Genomic DNA, 18,833 nt, shown 5'->3' with positions numbered 1-18,833 from the left:
TTGCCGACAAAGGTCCGTATAGTTAAAGCTATGGCTTTCCCAGACGTGATGTATGGAAGTGAGAGCTGGACCATGAAGAAGGCTGATTGCCGAAGAATTGATGCTTTTGAATTATGGTGCTGGAGGAGACTCTTGAGAGTCCTATGGACTGCTAGAAGATCAAACCTATCCATTCTGAAGGAAATCAGCCCTGTGTGCACACTGGAAGAACAGATCAAATGAAGCTGAGGCTCCAATACTTTGGCCACCTCATGAGAAGAGAAGACTCCCTGGAAAAGACCCTGATGTTGGGAAAGATTGAGGGCACTAGGAGAAGGGGGCGACAGAGGACGAGATGGTTGGACAGTGTTCTCGAAGCTACGAACATGAGTTTGACCAAGCTGCGGGAGGCAGTGGAAGACAGGAGTGCCTGGCGTGCTCTGGTCCATGGGGTCACGAGGAGTCGGACACGACTAAACGACTAAACAACAACAACATGCTAGAGAGAGAGAAATAAAGGCAACAGAGGGCACATAAAAAGGACACAACCAGCTGCCCCTGCTTTCCTCAGACACTAGGATGAATCCTGTAGCTAGCAGTAAGATTGTCATCATCACACATTTTGTTGCATACAGGAATATCTAGTAACAAAATATATCCTTCATTTATTGAAGGCATTTTCCATATGATAAATGATTGGCTACACCAGTTCTCAACATGCAGATACCACAGGTAAGCTTCTCATTATATGCAAAATATGTAGGCAAGTTATGCAATAATATCTATCAAATATAATACTTTTGATCTCTCCTGCTTTGAAATTCCAAAGTTCAGGGGCAGGAGGGGCAGGCTTTGAAAGAGCAGGTCTGAGGCAACAGCCAATCATGAAAAAGCTGTGTGCAACTTCTGTGTAAGGGGCTCTGTATGGACACCTGAACTTGGCCCTAGGAAACAAGAGAAATTGCATTATTTCAATCTGCAAAAACACCCACAAACTGCCTGACATCTATGATACGGTGTGTCCCTCTGTCAAGTTCTCTCGCCTCCTTTTTGCTTCAGAAGCACCTGATTAGAAAATCCAAGCCTGCAATCTATCAAGTTCCTGTTACAGTATTTGACAGCAGCAAACAAAAATTGATGTGCCAAATTAATTGACCTTCCTCCTCCTAAATTCAGCCTCGTTTAGTTTCATTATAATAAATTACAGGCCCGGAGCTGTTTTATGCAGTGAAAAAATATATATTGCCTCCTAGCCCTGTAAAGCATTTGTCATGTATAAACATTATTTCTGCATCTTCCCTAAGAACCCATTGTAGCCCATTCCCAGCATAAAAAGCCTTTGGGCAGAAAGAGACCAGGTGATGTTTTTCCTCCATCCATCTGGCACCCTGACCCTAAGCATTTGCATCAGCTTGTCTGTCTACAACGCAAGTGTAAATATCCTTTTTTTATTGCATGCTGGTGCAGCCATCAGGAGCTTTTATCCTAGGAATGCATTTGCTGAAAAAAATCAGTATTATGACTGAACCACTAGAATAGGGTTGCTTGAGCTTTTTGGGGAAAATCACACCAAAAAAATCAACGTTTTTGAGCTGCCAACATCAGTTGTCATACATCAAGATTTTCCCAGACATTTTGCCGATTTCCACCCAGACACTGCTTCCAACTGCAGTTTTCCAGGTATGTCCAGAAAATTCCAGACGTATGGCAACCCTGCACTAGAGGCTTGCAGCTTCTTCCTATATGATGGCTGAACTGTTTTGCACCACTGTGGTAAAGTAGCATCCTTTAAGGTCCTTCAAACCACATCTAATAGCTCTGTTGGGCAAAGTAAACAGTACCCCCAACAAAATCCAGATCCTGCTTTGGGTTCCCAGCACTAAGTTCTTTCCTTCTTCCCCTCAAGTCTAGTTTTGTGCTGTACAAGATGCCTGGTAAACACATTTGGGAGAGATGAACACACACACACATATTCTTTAAGCAGAGGCTTGACAGGCATATGTCAAGAATGCTTTGATGGTGTTTCCTGCTTGGCAGGGGGTTGGACCAGATGGCCCTTGTGGTCTCTTCCAATTCTATGATTCTAAGACAGGTCACCACATAGGAAACAAGCCGAAGAAAAGCAGTGCATCCCTCAATAAGAGCATTACTCTGAAACCAAATTCCATCTTTGTCATAAAACAGGCAATGATGGCCCATTGGGGTGTGAGTCTGAGCCTGTTGCTGGCTCAGAACACCAGTACTTGGAAGTAAGTTCCATTGAATTCAGTGGGACTTATTCCCAGGTAAATGGGTTTAGGATTGCAGCCAACTGTGCCTGAGTAACTTATACTTGGAAGTTGGTGGCTGCATTCAGACAGCGCTTCGTTCTGTTTTCCTGATGTTTCCTTACCTGTTAATGTTCTTCTTCATATACCCTTTCACATGGCATAAAAGCCATTTCTGGAAATCTATTGGATGTTTAGTGCTCATTTCTGCATTAATTGCTTCCAGTAAAAAAGTCTTTTACAACCCCGTTAACTCGGGGGGAGTTTTATGCTGTAATTTGTCCACCCACCGTTTCCATGAATCATACCATGTGATGAAATTGGGGGTGGTATCTCAGCATACGGAGCCAGTGTGGTGTAGTGGTTAAGAGCGGTAGATTCGTAATCTGGGGAACTGGGTTCGCTTCCCCGCTCCTCCACATGCAGCTGCTGGGTGACCTTGGGCTAGTCACACTTCTCTGAAGTCTCTCAGCCCCACCCACCTCACAGGGTGTCTGTTGTGGGGGAGGAGGGGAAAGGAGATTGTTAGCCGCTTTGAGACTCCTTCGGGTAGTGATAAAGCAGGATATCAAATCCAAACTCCTCCTCTTCTTCTACGGTTCTCCCCGCTTACCATTCCCATGGGTGAATCACAGGGAACCGAAGCACATATGTGCATAAAAGCTACATGTCTGATGACACCCGCTGTCATGTCACAACCACACCCTTTGGTACGAATGGCGGTATATTAATCAAAATGTCACCATTCCACAACTCAACAGGTAATGCAGTATAAAAGGAATGTAGGGAACTGGAACAGAAGCTCTAGCATTATGATCAGAAGACCTAAAACAATAATCCTCATGTCCGAATGCACCTGGTATTTAGGGAAGCAACTGTAGCATAGCCCTAGATCAAAGACTAATAACAAAGGGTTAGAAGTCCTAAATAGTGTTAAGAACTTCTGGGCAGGTTAGCCAGGTCCTCCCCTGGAAAAGATGTCTGTTCTGCTTACTCTTTTTCTTTATTTTTTAAAGGAAAGCTGATAATTCAGCAAGTGACCTGGAATATCTTGAAGGGAGCTGCAGCTCCACCCAGTGGCTACAGCCCTGCTCTCACTACTGAAGAAATCCACTTCTGCACATGAGTGTAGTGATTCAAATGGTGGCACAGGATCCAGAATGCTAGACTACAAAGAATATCTTCAAGTGTAAGTTTAGCACAGCAGAAGCTCCCTACTATTCCATACAGAAACACAACCCAGAGTGTGCAGTTCAGATGATTAGCAATCTGTAATGCAAAGCCATCCCCTTCATGGATCAATGCCTTGTCGTGGCGAAGGGGCTTGAATAACTCAGAGAAGCTATGAGCTATGCCATGCAGGGCCACCCAAGATGGACAGGTCATAGTGGAGAGTTTTGACTAAACGTGATCCACCTGGAGAAGGAACTGGCAAGCCACTCCAGTATCTCTGCCAAGAAAACTCCATGGACAAAGACAACAGGCATATAAAAGTTATGACGCTGGAAGATGAGCCCCTCAGGTCGGAAGGCGTCCAACATGCTACTGAGGAAGAGCGGAGGACAAGTACAAGTAGATTCAGAGCTGATGAAGCGGCTGGGCCAAAGCCGAAAGGACGCTCAGTTGCGGATATGCCTGGAAGCGAAAGGAAAGTCCGATGCTGTAAAGAAAAATATTGCATAGGAACCTGGAATGTAAGAACCATGAATGGAGGTAAGCTGGATGTGGTCAAAAATGAGATGACAAGAATAAATATCGACATCCTGGGCATCAGTGAACTAAAATGGAAGGGAATGGGCGAATTCCGTTCGGGTGACTATCATATCTACTACTGTGGGCAAGAATCCTGTAGTAGAAATGGAGTGGCCCTCATAGTCAACAAAAGAGTGGCAAAAGCTGTAATGGGATGCAATCTCAAAAATGACAGAATGATCTCGATACGAATCCAAGGCAGACCTTTTAACATCACAGTAATCCAAGTTTATGCACCAACTACTGGAGCTGAAGAAAGTGAAATTGACCAATTCTATGAAGACCTACAACACCTTCTAGAAATGACACCAAAGAAGGATGTTCTTCTCATTACAGGGGATTGGAATGCTAAAGTAGGGAATCAAGAGATAAAAGGAACAACTGGCAAGTTTGGCCTTGGAGTTCAAAATGAAGCAGGGCAAAGGCTAATAGAGTTCTGTCAAGAGAACAAGCTGGTTGTTGTGACGTGGGGTTTGTGATTTCAGCTCTCTTGACAAAACATGCTGGAGACAGTTCTCTAGTAACAGCTCTTTATTAAAGTGAACAAGACTGAAGACTGAGGAGAGGAAAGCTACATTTATAGGGACAGGGGACTAGCTAGGAAGGGATACATTTTGGAGGGAACAATATCACGCAATCACAGTGCTGCCTTTTGGAGGAAACCAATAAGACAGAGGATCCAAATAAAGCAGCTTAAATGAACCAATAGTAGCTGTACCCTCTGGGACCAAAAGGCAGTTACTTTATCCTAATGCAAATACAGACAATAATAATACAGATATAAAATCCTTTGACTCAATACACAACACCCCTCCCCCCCTAGTGAGCACAGCAGACGTAATCCCTCAGGTACTGTGGGGTCCTACAACTTCTACCTGATCTCCTGACAACAGGTGTTGCAGGTTCTGGATTGGGTGTTACCTGTGGTGGAGGGGCTGCTATAGGGGTTTCATCAGGAACAGAGGGAGTCCCAGACATCTCAGGGTCCCCGACCTGTACCTCGTCATCATGAGGACTAGCAGACCCTGGTTCATTTGCTGAAGCCCCTGGTGACTGCACCTCTGGACCATTTTCACTCTGGTCTCGCAGCTGTGCGTCATTAGCCAGGGATGAATTATCTGACTCCTCCCTGCTGAGCGCCCGGCGCCTCAGCTGATCTATATGTCTCTTCCAAACTTGCCCATTTTCCAAGGTCACATAATAGGACACAGGTCCACTAGCCCGGGTGATCACACCGGCCACCCACCGCGGACCTCGTGAATAGTTCCTCACCCAGACCAGATCTTCAGGGGCGAGATACCTTGTTGTGTCAGTCTCAGCCTGGGGGGTTGCTCTTGAATTACGGTTTGGCATTTTATCTGGGTGGACATAATCCAGCACCGTTACCAGTCTTCTACCTAAGAGCAGCTCGGCTGGCGACTTGCCCGTCGCAGTACACGGCGTCGCATGCTGCAAAAATAACATTCGCGCAATGCGAGCCGACCAGTTACCCTCCATTAAGCGCGCAATGGATTCTTTGGCTGTTCTTACCATGCGCTCAGCCTGCCCATTGGAGGATGGGTGAAAGGGCGCGGATGTGACCCCTCTTATGAAGTTATCAGCCAAGAATGCCCTGAATTCTTGGGATACAAAAGCTGCCCCATTATCTGATACAATGGTCTCAGGTAACCCGTGGGTAGCAAACAGCTGCCTCAACACCTTGATTACGGCAGCTGATGCCATGCTAGGGACCATCGCCACTTCTAACCATTTGGAATATGCATCAACGATAACCAAAAAGACCTTCCCTTGGAATGGCCCCGCAAAATCTATGTGCAGCCGGCTCCAGGGAGTCCTGGACTGCTCCCACCAGTGGACTGGTGCTCTGGCCACTTCTGGCCGCACCTCTTGGCATGCCTTGCATGTTCGTACCCATTGTTCTATGTTCTGGTCCATTCCAGGCCACCACACATAACATCGGGCTAGCGACTTCATCCTGACCATTCCCGGGTGTCCCATGTGAAGCGTCTCAAGAACCCTGTTTCTCAGTGGTGCTGGGATGATCACCCTATCTCCCCATAGGAGACAACCCTTATGCATGGACAATTCGTGCTGCCTTGTCGCATAAGGCCTGAATTTTTCTTCATGCGGACCACCTGGCCACCCCCTCCCCACCCAAGTGAGCACACGGGAGAGAACAGCATCTTTCCTCGTTTTCTCAGCTATATCCGTAGCTGTTACAGGAGCCCCCGGAAGTGTTTCTAGCATCATAATGTGCTCCGCCGGAGCAGGATCCTCATTGCTCCCGCCAGGAAGGGGCAAGCGACTCAGCGCATCAGCATGGCACAATTGTTTCCCCGGCACATGGGTCAAGGTGTACTGGAACCCATTCAGGAATATTGACCAACGCAACATTCTGGGGGAGAGAATTTGTGGCGTTTGTTTGTTTGGGTTGAACAACCCTAACAGTGGTTTGTGGTCCGTTTCAATGGAGAATTGGCGACCGTACAAATAATCATAGAACCTTTTGATTCCGGACACAATAGCCAGTGCCTCTTTATCAATTTGAGCATAGTTGCGCTCCGTGGGCGACAACGTACGGGAATAGAAAGAGATGGGCTTTTCCGACCCATCCGGTTCCCTATGACTCAGCACAGCCCCCAGACCGTATTGAGAGGCATCACATGCCAGGACCAGCGGCTTTGACTCATCATAATGAGCAAGGACGCTCCTGCTACTCAGCATTCCTCGCAAGGAGTCAAAAGCCTTCTGCTGCTCCCGCCCCCATCGCCACACATTCTTTTTCTGCAATAGTCTATGTAATGGTTCAGCTACCGAAGCTTTCTGGGGTAAGAACGAATGATAAAAGTTAATAAGTCCCAGGAATGACTGCAACTCCGTCTTGTTCTGTGGTCGTGGTGCCTCGATGATGGCCTTAATCTTAGCATCTGTGGGGTGGATGCCTGATGCATCAATTTTAAACCCCAAGAAATCCACCGTTGGCACCCCAAAACTGCATTTTTCCTTTTTCAGTTGCAACCCCACCTCCTTGAACTTGAGCAACACTGCACGGACACGCGCAACCAGTTCCTGTGGGTCTTTTCCAGCAATCAAAACGTCATCAAAAAATGGCAAGACCCCCGGCAGACCTCTTAACAGGCGTTCCATGAGCCCTTGAAAAATCCCTGGGGCCACACAAACTCCGAACTGTAATCTGTTAACTCTGAACGCCCCTTTATGTGTGACAATAGTCTGTGCTTCCGCTGATTGTGGGGTTACTGGCAGCTGTTGGTAAGCTTGTGCCAGGTCAATTTTGGCGAACACCTTGCCCCCAGCCAGTTTAGCCAACAGATGTGATACAACTGGAATGGGGTATGAGTTTCCCCTGAGTGCCTTATTGATAGTACATTTGTAATCTGCACATATCCTGACTTCCCCATTTGCTTTAAGGGGCGTGACGATTGGAGTCTCCCACTTAGCAGAGTCCACGGGTGAGAGAACTCCCTGCTTGACCAATTTATCCAGCTCTGCCTCGATCTTGGGTTGCAGTGCAAATGGCACTCGCCTTGGTTTGAGTCGGATTGGAGCCACCCCGGGGTCCAACTCGAAGTCAACTGGGGGCCCTTTATAACAACCCAGTTTTCCATTAAAGAGACCAGCAAATTCCTTGCATAATACCTCGCTCATCTCAGGGCAGGTTTGGATTGAATTAAGCCCTGAGATACTCAGTCCCAGGGCAGGGAACCAGTCAGTGCCCAGGAGACTGGGGCGACTGCCCTTCGCAATCACCAGTTTGAGTACAGCCTGTTTGTCCCGGAACTGTACTCTCACGGCACACATTCCCATAACATGGATGCGGCCTGCTGAGTACGACTGCAAGGTTGCCGGAAAGGGCTCCAGAGGGGGCAACTTACCCCTGGGGAAGAATGTCTTCGCGGTCTGGTCTGACACGATGGTGAATGCAGATCCGGAGTCCACCTCCATGTCGCACTGCTGACCCTCAATCTTCACCTTGACGTGTGCCTTGCCTTGCGCTGGAAACTGCACGGCCCTCCCATTGATCTCCGTTACGTAGTGGCAGTCCTTTAGAAAACGAGTTGCTGTGGGCGGTCTGCGATGCTCCAGTCTAGGTGCTCCTGTCGCTCCCGACGCCGCCGATCTACAGACCCTGGCGATGTGACCCGTCTTTCCGCACGTCCGGCAGATAGCATCCCTGAAACGACAACTCTTCCTTTCATGGTTTCCGCCACAACCTGGGCAACTGCCTCGGCGATCTCTGTGCACTGTGCAGGCCTGACGCACCGACTCAACCCCACGGACTGGGCTCTGGCTTGGAGTAGCCTCTAGCTCGTCCATGGCATGCGCAACTTCTATCTGTGGCTTAGTGGCCTTGCGACTGGCATCAAGCTCCTCTCTTTCATAATTCTCCGTGGCGGTGGCCTCCTTCAAGGCTGAAGCAAGGGTAACCTCTTCTTTAGCCACGATGCGTCTTCTGGCTTTCTTGCTGCTCAGACCACCAATAAACCGATCCAGGAGAGTCTCTTCCAGATTTTGGAAGCCGCAGTGCTGAGCGAGCTTCCGGAGTTCAGCCAGAAATGCGGATACAGACTCCCCAGCATGCTGCTGCCTCTTATGGAACTCCATCCGCCGGGCCATCTTGGTCTCAGTAGGCGCCAAGTGGCTTGTTAGGCAGGCAAGAATATCTTGGAGAGATGTCTCACTCAGCTTCGCTGGAGCAAGTAATGCCTTGGCTAGCTTGAAGGTCTCGGGCCCACAGTAGCTCAGGAATGTGGCCCTTCTTTTGCTGGCATCGGTGATCCCTTGAGCCACTGCGAAGAACTCGAAGCGTTCGACGTAGTCTTCCCAGGTGTGGGGCTCTGATGGCTGGAAGGGCTCCAATACCCTTGGACTCTCCATTGTCCTAGCGGGCAGGGTCGTCTTCTCAGCTGGCCAGTGAGTCTTGTTCTCAGCTGCAATCCGGACTCTGAGGCAGGGTTGTGTTTAACCGCTCCTCAGCATTCCGGATCCCACCTTCGTCGCCAGTTGTTGTGACGTGGGGTTTGTGATTTCAGCTCTCTTGACAAAACATGCTGGAGACAGTTCTCTAGTAACAGCTCTTTATTAAAGTGAACAAGACTGAAGACTGAGGAGAGGAAAGCTACATTTATAGGGACAGGGGACTAGCTAGGAAGGGATACATTTTGGAGGGAACAATATCACGCAATCACAGTGCTGCCTTTTGGAGGAAACCAATAAGACAGAGGATCCAAATACAGCAGCTTAAATGAACCAATAGTAGCTGTACCCTCTGGGACCAAAAGGCAGTTACTTTATCCTAATGCAAATACAGACAATAATAATACAGATATAAAATCCTTTGACTCAATACACAACACTGGTCATCACAAACACTCTCTTCCAACAACACAAGAGACGACTCTACACATGGATATCACCAAATGGGCAGCATCGAAATCAGATTGATTATATTCTCTGCAGCCAAAGATGGAGAAGCTCTATACAATCAGCAAAAACATGACCTGGAGCTGACTGTAACTCAGATCATCAGCTTCTTATAGCAAAATTCCAGCTTAAACTGAAGAAAGTAGGAAAAACCACTGGGCCAGTAAGATACAATCTGAATCAAATCCCTTATGAATACACAGTGGAAGTGAGGAACAGGTTTAAGGATTTAGATTTGGTGGACAGAGTGCCTGAAGAACTATGGATGGAGGCTCGTAACATTATACAGGAGGCAGCAACGAAAACCATCCCAAGGAAAAGGAAATGCAAGAAAGCAAAATGGCTGTCCAACGAGGCCTTACAAATAGCGGAGGAGAGGAGGCAAGCAAAATGCAAGGGAGATAGGGAAAGATACAGGAAACTGAATGCAGATTTCCAAAAAACAGCAAGGAGAGACAAGAGGGTCTTCTTAAATGAGCAATGCAAAGAAATAGAGGAAAACAATAGAATGGGGAAAACCAGAGATCTGTTCAAGAAAATTGGAGATATGAAAGGAACATTTCGTACAAAGATTACCATAATCAAGGACAAAAGTGGTAAGGACCTAACAGAAGCAGAAGACATCAAGAAGAGGTGGCAAGAATACACAGAGGAATTATACCAGAAAGACATGGAGGTTTCGTACACCCCAGGTAGTGTGGTTGCTGACCTTGAGCCAGACATCTTGGAGAGTGAAGTCAAATGGGCCTTAGAAAGCACTGCTAATAACAAGGCCAGTGGAAGTGATGATATTCCAGCTGAACTATTTAAAATTTTAAAAGATGATGCTGTTAAGGTGCTACACCCAATATGCCAGCAAGTTTGGAAAACTCAGCAATGGCCAGAGGATTGGAGAAGATCAGTCTACATCCCAATTCCAAAGAAGGGCAGTGCCAAAGAATGCTCCAACTACCGCACTATTGCGCTCATTTCACACGCTAGCAAGGTTATGCTTAAAATTCTACAAGGCAGGCTTAGGCAGTATGTGGACCGAGAACTCCCAGAAGTGCAAGCTGGATTTCGAAAGGGCAGAGGAACCAGAGACCAAATAGCAAACATGCGCTGGATTATGGAGAAAGCTAGAGAGTTCCAGAAAAACATCTACTTCTGCTTCATTGACTATGCAAAAGCCTTTGACTGTGTCGACCACAGCAAACTATGGCAAGTTCTTAAAGAAATGGGAGTGCCTGATCACCTCATCTGTCTCCTGAGAAATCTCTATGTGGGACAAGAAGCTACAGTTAGAACTGGATATGGAACAACTGAGTGGTTCAAAATTGGGAAAGGAGTACGACAAGGTTGTATATTGTCTCCCTGCTTATTTAACTTATATGCAGAATTCATCATGCGAAAGGCTGGACTAGATGAATCCCAAGCCGGAATTAAGATTGCCGGAAGAAATATCAACAACCTCAGATATGCAGATGACACAACCTTGATGGCAGAAAGCGAGGAGGAATTAAAGAACCTTTTAATGAGGGTGAAAGAGGAGAGCGCAAAATATGGTCTGAAGCTCAACATCAAAAAAACCAAGATCATGGCCACTGGTCCCATCACCTCCTGGCAAATAGAAGGGGAAGAAATGGAGGCAGTGAGAGATTTTACTTTCTTGGGCTCCTTGATCACTGCAGATGGTGACAGCAGTCACGAAATTAAAAGACGCCTGCTTCTTGGGAGAAAAGCAATGACAAACCTAGACAGCATCTTAAAAAGCAGAGATATCACCTTGCCGACAAAGGTCCGTATAGTTAAAGCTATGGTTTTCCCAGTAGTGATGTATGGAAGTGAGAGCTGGACCATAAAGAAGGCTGATCGCCGAAGAATTGATGCTTTTGAATTATGGTGCTGGAGGAGACTCTTGAGAGTCCCATGGACTGCTAGAAGATCAAACCTATCCATTCTTAAGGAAATCAGCCCTGAGTGCTCCCTGGAAGGACAGATCGTGAAGCTGAGGCTCCAATACTTTGGCCACCTCATGAGAAGAGAAGAATCCTTGGAAAAGACCCTGATGTTGGGAAAGATGGAGGGCACTAGGAGAAGGGGACGTCAGAGGACAAGATGGTTGGACAGTGTTCTCGAAGCTACGAACATGAGTTTGACCAAACTGCGGGAGGCAGTGCAAGACAGGAGTGCCTGGCGTGCTATGGTCCATGGGGTCACGAAGAGTCGGACACGACTAAACGACTAAACAACAACAACAATGCAAAGCCATACTCAATGGCAAAAGCAATTAAAAGCCATTCACCTGTCTGACACCTAATGCAAGAAGCATAAAATCCCAAAGGGATTATATGTAAATCAGTCAAGTTAAAACACACAAATCATTGACTGTATTTCATGTTTGGAGATGCTTGGTTTTAAACACTGAAACTGGAATTAATTTGTGCATTTTTAAAGGAAAATGTGATTTCGCACCCACAACTGCTATGAGGGTTGGTTCTCAAGATGCTTTTCAATTAAGTTTCTACAGGAAATTATTTTAACACAATGATCTTAATGAACAAAAAGAAAGAAGATGTAAATGTAAACAACATTTTCACTCCCAATACTTGAGCATTGCCTTGTATTAGATAGAAATGCAGCTTAATTACAGCTTGCTCTTGGGCCTAGCCAAGTCTGTACATTAGAATGCAGGCATTCATACAGTGGAATCGTTGTACATGCCCCACTGTGCTTTGTGAGATATACATTTATGAACAAGATTAATCCGAGTAGGTTCCAGTCAAGTTTGAGGTGCGACTGACAGCAGATCCACAACATATATTTAAAAGACATCTGGAACCCCTTTAAAGTGCAATACTTTCCCAAAAGAACCCTGGGAATGGTAGTTCTCCCCTCACAGAGTAACAATTCCCAGCTGCTTCAGCTGCACTGGACACCAGTGCCACAGGGGGCGCTACAGCAGCAGCAACAACAACAACAACAATAATTTATTATTTATACCCCGCCCATCTGGCTGGGTTTCCCCAGCCACTCTGGGTGGCTTCTAACAGAAAAATGAAATAAAATAATCTATTAAACATTAAAAAGCCTCCCTAAACAGGGCTGCCTTCAGATGTCTTCTAAAAATCTGGTAGCTGTTTTTCTCTTTGACATCTGGTGGGAGGGCGTTCCACAGGGTGGGTGCCACTACCAAGAAGGCCCTCTGCTTGGTTCCCTGTAACTTGGCTTCTCGCAGTGAGGGAACCGCCAGAAGGCCCTCGGCACTGGACCTCACTGTCCGGGCAGAGCGATGGAGGTGGAGACGCTCCTTCAGGTATACTGGACCGAGGCTGTTTAGGGCTTTAAAGGTCAGCACCAACACTTTGAATTGTGCTCGGAAACGTACTGGGAGCCAATGCAGGTCTTTCAAGACTGGTGTTATGTGGTCTTGGTGGCTGCTCCCAGTCACCAGTCTAGCTGCCGCATTCTGGGTTAGTTGTAGTTTCCGGGTCACCTTCAAAGGTAGCCCCACGTAGAGCGCATTGCAGTAGTCCAAGCGAGAGATAACTAGAGCATGCACCACTCTGGAGAGACAGTCCGCGGGCAGGTAGGGTCTCAGCCTGCGTACCAGATGGAGCTGATAAACAGCTGCCCTAGATACAGAATTAACCTGTGCCTCCATGGACAGCTGTGAGTCCAAAATGACTCCCAGGCTGCGCACCTGGTCCTTCAGGGGCACAGTTACCCCATTCAAGACCAGGGAGTCCTCCACACCTGCCCGCCTCCTGTCCCCCACAAACAGTACTTCTGTCTTGTCAGGATTCAACCTCAATCTGTTAACCGCCATCCAACCTCCAACCGCCTCCTGGCACTCACACAGGACCTTCACCGCCTTCACTGGTTCTGATTTGAAAGAGAGGTAGAGCTGGGTATCATCCTCATATTGATGAACACCCAGCCCAAACCCCCTGATGATCTCTCCCAGATCTAACATATAGATCTAACATATAGATGTTAAAAAGCATGGGGGAGAGGACAGAACCCTGACGCACCCCACAAGTGAGAGCCCAGGGGTCTGAGCACTCATCCCCCACCACCACTTTCTGAACATGACCCAGGAGGAAGGAGCGGAACCACTGTATGACAGTGCCCCCAGCTCCCAAGCCCTCTAGACGGTCCAGAAGGATGTTATGGTCGATGGTGTCAAATGCTGCTGAGAGATCCAGCAGAACTAGGAAACAGCTCTCACCTTTGTCCCTAGCCCACCAGAGATCATCAACCAGTGCGACCAAGGCAGTTTCAGTCCCATGATGAGGCCTGAATCCCGACTGGAAGGGATTCAAATGGTCTGCTTCTTCCAGGCGTGCCTGGAGTTGTTCAGCAACCACTCGCTCAATCATCTTGCCCAAGAATGGAAGATTTGAGACTGGGTGATAGTTGGCCATATTGGCCACATCTAAAGATGGTTTTTTAAGAAGCGGTTTAATAACCGCTTCTTTCAGCAGGTGTGGGAAGGCTCCCTCACAGAGAGAAGCATTCACCACCTTGCAAAGCCCATCGCCCAGCCCTTCCCGGATAGCTTTTATAAGCCAGGATGGGCAAGGATCAAGGAGACAGGTGGTTGGTTTCACTCGTCCAAGCAGCCAGTCCACATCCTCAGAGGTAGCAGATTGAAATTGATCCCACGCAATTTAACTAGACAGGACTCTAGCACTCCCCTGCCCCAATCCTGCTCCCACGGTGGAGTCTCCCTCTTCCCGAATCTGAGTGACTTTATCTGCAAAAAAACTTTGCAAAATCATTGCAGGTGATCATGTGGCCCATGCTGGGCCCCAGTGGAGCAGGTGGTTCTGCTAAATTGCCAACCACCTGAAAGAGTCTCCTGCTGCTGTTTTCTGCAGGTGCAATAGAGGCGGTGAAAAAAGTCTTCTTCGCTGTCACTACCGCCACTTTGTAGGCTCGACACTGAGCTCTAACCCATGTCTGGTCAGCTTCAGAATTAGTTCTCTGCCACCGGCGCTCTAGCCCTCTCAGCGATTGTTTCATTGCCCTCAGATCCGTGGAAAACCACGGGGCTGTCCGGGCTCCATGCAATCGGAGAGGGCGCTTCGGAGCCAGACAGTCAATAGCCCTGGTTAACTCCACATTCTAGCGGGCCACCAGGGAATCGGCTGAAAGGCCATCAACATGGGATAAAGCATCCCCTACCACATTGGTGTAGAACAGAGTGCAAGAAAAAAGAAGCATCGAATTTTAGTGTTGCATGGAGTTTAGTGTTGCATGGAGTGCTGCTGAAATTGAGAGCCCGAAGTCCATCACTGGTTGGGATCAGTTTTTCCAAATTGTATTGTTGTGTTAATGCTTAACCTATCTCAGCAAGGTCATATGAGGCCTGGCCATGTTCTTTATACATCCTTGAGAATCCTTTATGTCAGGCGTGGTGGACCTGATGTCATCTAGGTACTGTTGGACTTCAACTCTCATGAGCCCTAGCCAACATGGTCAGGCATGGTGTGAGTTGGAACCCACTAATGTCTGGCAGATGAGTTAAAGGAGAAAGAGGCTCCCTGATAGTGGGAAAACCAGGGTCTTAGAGGCCTAATCATAAAGCATATTAAGGCAATCTCTGCTAATGCTAATTTGTGTCTGTTAGTGAGTCACTGAGTTAATGAGAGCATGGTGCTATAAATACCAAGACTATGAGTTCAAGGTCAACAGAAGCCTGTAGGGGGTCCCAGGTTTAATATCTAGCATCTCTAGTTAAAAGGGCCCATTTGCAGACATTAGGAAAGATCTGCACCAAGTTGCCAGTCAGTGTAGATAAATACTGTAACCTGATTTAACATAAGGCAACTTCCTGTATTCCTTGTGCAATGTCTTTTTAAGATTATAATGGTATGTGCTGGGCTATTGTATTATAATTCAAGATGTCGCTCGGAGACAATCAGCTGTGGAGGCTGCATAGCTGGAAAGAATGATGCAAAGGCACAGTTGCAGAATGCCTGGAGAACAGGTGGAGTTAAGGTTGAGATATGATCAAGTGCTTTCTGTGACCCACTTTAAGGTCAACCCTGAGGAACATGGAATATCCCTATCTCTCTTTCAATAGGCTCATCGTAAGGCACACAGTAGGAACAGGCACAATCCTAGTCTCCGATCCCCTCTCAAGCCATGAATGTAGGTTGTATGAAAATGCTCCATGCATTCAACCCAAGCCATTGAAGCAGAAGGAAGAATCATGTGTGCAGCACAGCCAGTTCCCCTTCCAGCTCATCAACTGGCAAGACAACAGAGAGGAGTAAGAGGATCCCAATGAGGGGTGTAGCTCGGACTGGAGCACCCTAGCAAGAAGGGGATGAGGAAGCAGAGGTTGGTGTAGGAAATACTCACAGGGTGACAGAGGATGACGAGTGCACAGGAACCAAAGCAGCAGGGCCCATCACCAGACCCAGAGCAGCCCCTGTCTCCACAAACATGGCAGGTTCTGAGGCATAGGGAGCAGCAGGCAAGGCACTCCAGGAGGCTGAGACAGGCAAGGGCCTTCAGCCCAGCTCCCTAGCTGACCAGGTGGGCTCACTAGCTCTGGGAGGTGGTGTGTGATTCCTCAGCAGGTGTAGGCTTGGAACAGTTGAGGTCCACCTGCCTCATCGAGCCCAGATGTTGCAATCAGCATGCAAAGCACCAAATGGAAGCAGAGCTGAGGTGCTGTGTCTGCTCAGATGCCCATGTTGATGGATCTCAGCTTGGATACTCCAGGATCTTTGTGGGACTGTGCTTTAGTTTGGGCTTTGGACATGTGGATTGAACCTGGACTTGGGGACTTGACATACTGACCAGGTAGGCCAGGGGTTCAGGACACCTGGAAGCAGAATTTTTTCATGATTGTTCTTATTGCCTGGAACACCCTCTCCTTTGATGTTCACATAACATAATCAAGTTATCTGTTTTAGGTGCTTTGTTGTTGGTTTGGGTGTGAGTTCATCACAGAGAATTCTCTTGTGCACTCAATCTTGTAGGAAGTAGGATTGAAACCTCCCACACTCACCCATCATCTGGGTGGGGATTTTTGCCTAAGTCCGATTTGGTGAGTATCCTTCCTCTGCAGGCTAACTTAGGCCAGGGGTGAGTGTCCAAGTTGCCCCGCAGGCTGGCGGGAAATAAAGATCTGGCCCACCAGGCCAGAAAGGTTTCCCACCCCATCTAAAGAAGAGCCCAAATGCATAGTGAACAGCTTTCCGAAATATATAATACGTAAAGGAACTGTGATGAGCTGCCATTCTGTGTTGAATACACACCTGGTGATTAATGCAGACCTGCCTGTGCCATCATTTGTGAAATGCCCTTTCAACAGAAAGGGATCTTCTTCTAGAGACCAAATGTCTATGCTTGGTGCATTGAAATGAGAATGCTTTGCAGACTCGTAACACAGCCACCCTCAAATGAGTCAGCAGCAGCAACAGATGGCTTACGACATACACATGAGGTGTTCATACAGAAGAAAATTAAACAAATAAAATGAAGATTGGAGAGGAGTGGCACTAGGCACATCTTGTCAGATGTTTAATTAGGCAGAAGAAACATCCTAAATTTTAATTGCTTCCCTTTTGGACGTGCTGCGCAATCCAATTTAAATTGTTTCAGTAAGGGCCTTTGAGGTTTCATTTGGACAGAGCAATTCAAAGCGGGTGGGGGAAGGTTAGAGATGCGAGGCGCCCTGTGGTCTTCTTTTAAGGGACTCTAGGACTGCAACCTTAGAAATGACTGGCACATAGAGCACCATCATTTACTAATCAAGTCCATAGTGTCCTGCTGTTTTTACAGGAAAGGTCATAGAAGTTAAATGAGTATGTGTATTAGTTCACATAACTACCCATTCACTCAGGTTGTTTTCATCTGTTCTGATATTCACTGGGGTTTAATACACTGGGGCAGAGAGGGCAGCGTTTGTGACACTCTCCCTTCTGCAAATATCACAACTCATGTTCACATAGTGTATATATATGATTGCCCTTTAACTAATGTAGTTATGGAAATCACCACATCTCTTTTTCTTTGTCTTCTCAGTCCTCTAAAACTAACAATGGACTCAAAAGTTCCAAAATGGAGCCCACTATTGGCACAATATTAGGTGTATGTGCTCTGAAGATGGTAAACAGGCAGTTTCAGATGTCTTAAAGACTGGCATTCTAACAACACTCACAAACTCTAAATTCATGACAAGGTTAACTGTGTCAACTTAAGACAGGGCTTGATTTTATTCTCGTTAATAATAATAATAATAATAATAATAATAATAATAATAATAATAATTTATTATTTATACCCCGCCCATCTGGCCGGGTTCCCCAGCCACTCTGGGCGGCTTCCAACAAGATATTAAAATACAGAAATCCATCAAACATTAAAAGCTTCCCTTAACAGGGCTGCCTTTAGATGCCTTCTAAAGGTCTGGTAATTGCTGTTCTCTTTGACCTCTGGTGGGAGGGCATTCCACAGGGTGGGTGCCACTACCGAGAAGGCCCTCTGTCTGGTTCCCTGTAACTTGGCTTCTCGTAGCGAGGGAACTGCCAGAAGACCCTCGGCGCTGGACCTCAGTGTCCGGGCAGAACGATGGGGGTGGAGACGCTCCTTCAGGTATTATTAGTTGCTTTATCAGTTCCTTTCTGCTTTTGATTGCATTATTCTTTTAATCACACTGCAACATGTTTGTAAGTTTTCCCCGCTTATACCCTGATGGGTTTTCATCATGCATATAATCATCTGAACTCACACTATTATTTCTCTACTGCCCCTGTATTTAGAACTGTGTTTCACTTAACCTTTGGCACAGTGACATGACAGTTTTGCCTAGTCTTAGTAAGCTTAGCCAATTTCCTCATACCATCTTAGGGTGGTGGCCAACTGGGTGAAACAGGATTAGTGTTGTAAAAGGAACAATGATAATTAAGTAAATACAATTGACAATTGTAAAGGTTATTGTCCTAAAGCTGCACACCCTCAGTGACACACACAGATGCCGTTTCTAAACGGACTTTGGGGTACAGCTGGGAAATGCACCTCTGTTTGCATTCTACCTACAAGGCTGCATTTCTGATTCTTTGTATAATTTTTGAAATCCAGCCAATCCTAAGAACCTCAGAATCCCATCAGCTTCAACTGAAATAATGTCTGCAATCCCATGCACTTTTATTTGGGACCAAATCCCAGTGTATTTAGTACACAACACACAGATGCTTTGAACAAATCCCTCACTTTGGAAATTAAGAACCTAGAAGATAATGTAGCCAAATCTAAAGTTCTTAAAGTTAAAAGATGCTTACTTGTAGCTGTGTAGTGTGTTCCACTATTATGTTTTAACACCTGGTGGTTTTACTCTTTCATTGAATTATTCCAGCATGGAGAAGTGTGCTTGCCAATAGCCACAACAATGGA

This window comes from Zootoca vivipara, chromosome 8, assembly GCF_963506605.1.
Source record: "Zootoca vivipara chromosome 8, rZooViv1.1, whole genome shotgun sequence".
Lineage (NCBI taxonomy): Eukaryota > Metazoa > Chordata > Lepidosauria > Squamata > Lacertidae > Zootoca > Zootoca vivipara.
Note: the sequence above shows the minus strand (reverse complement) of the source record.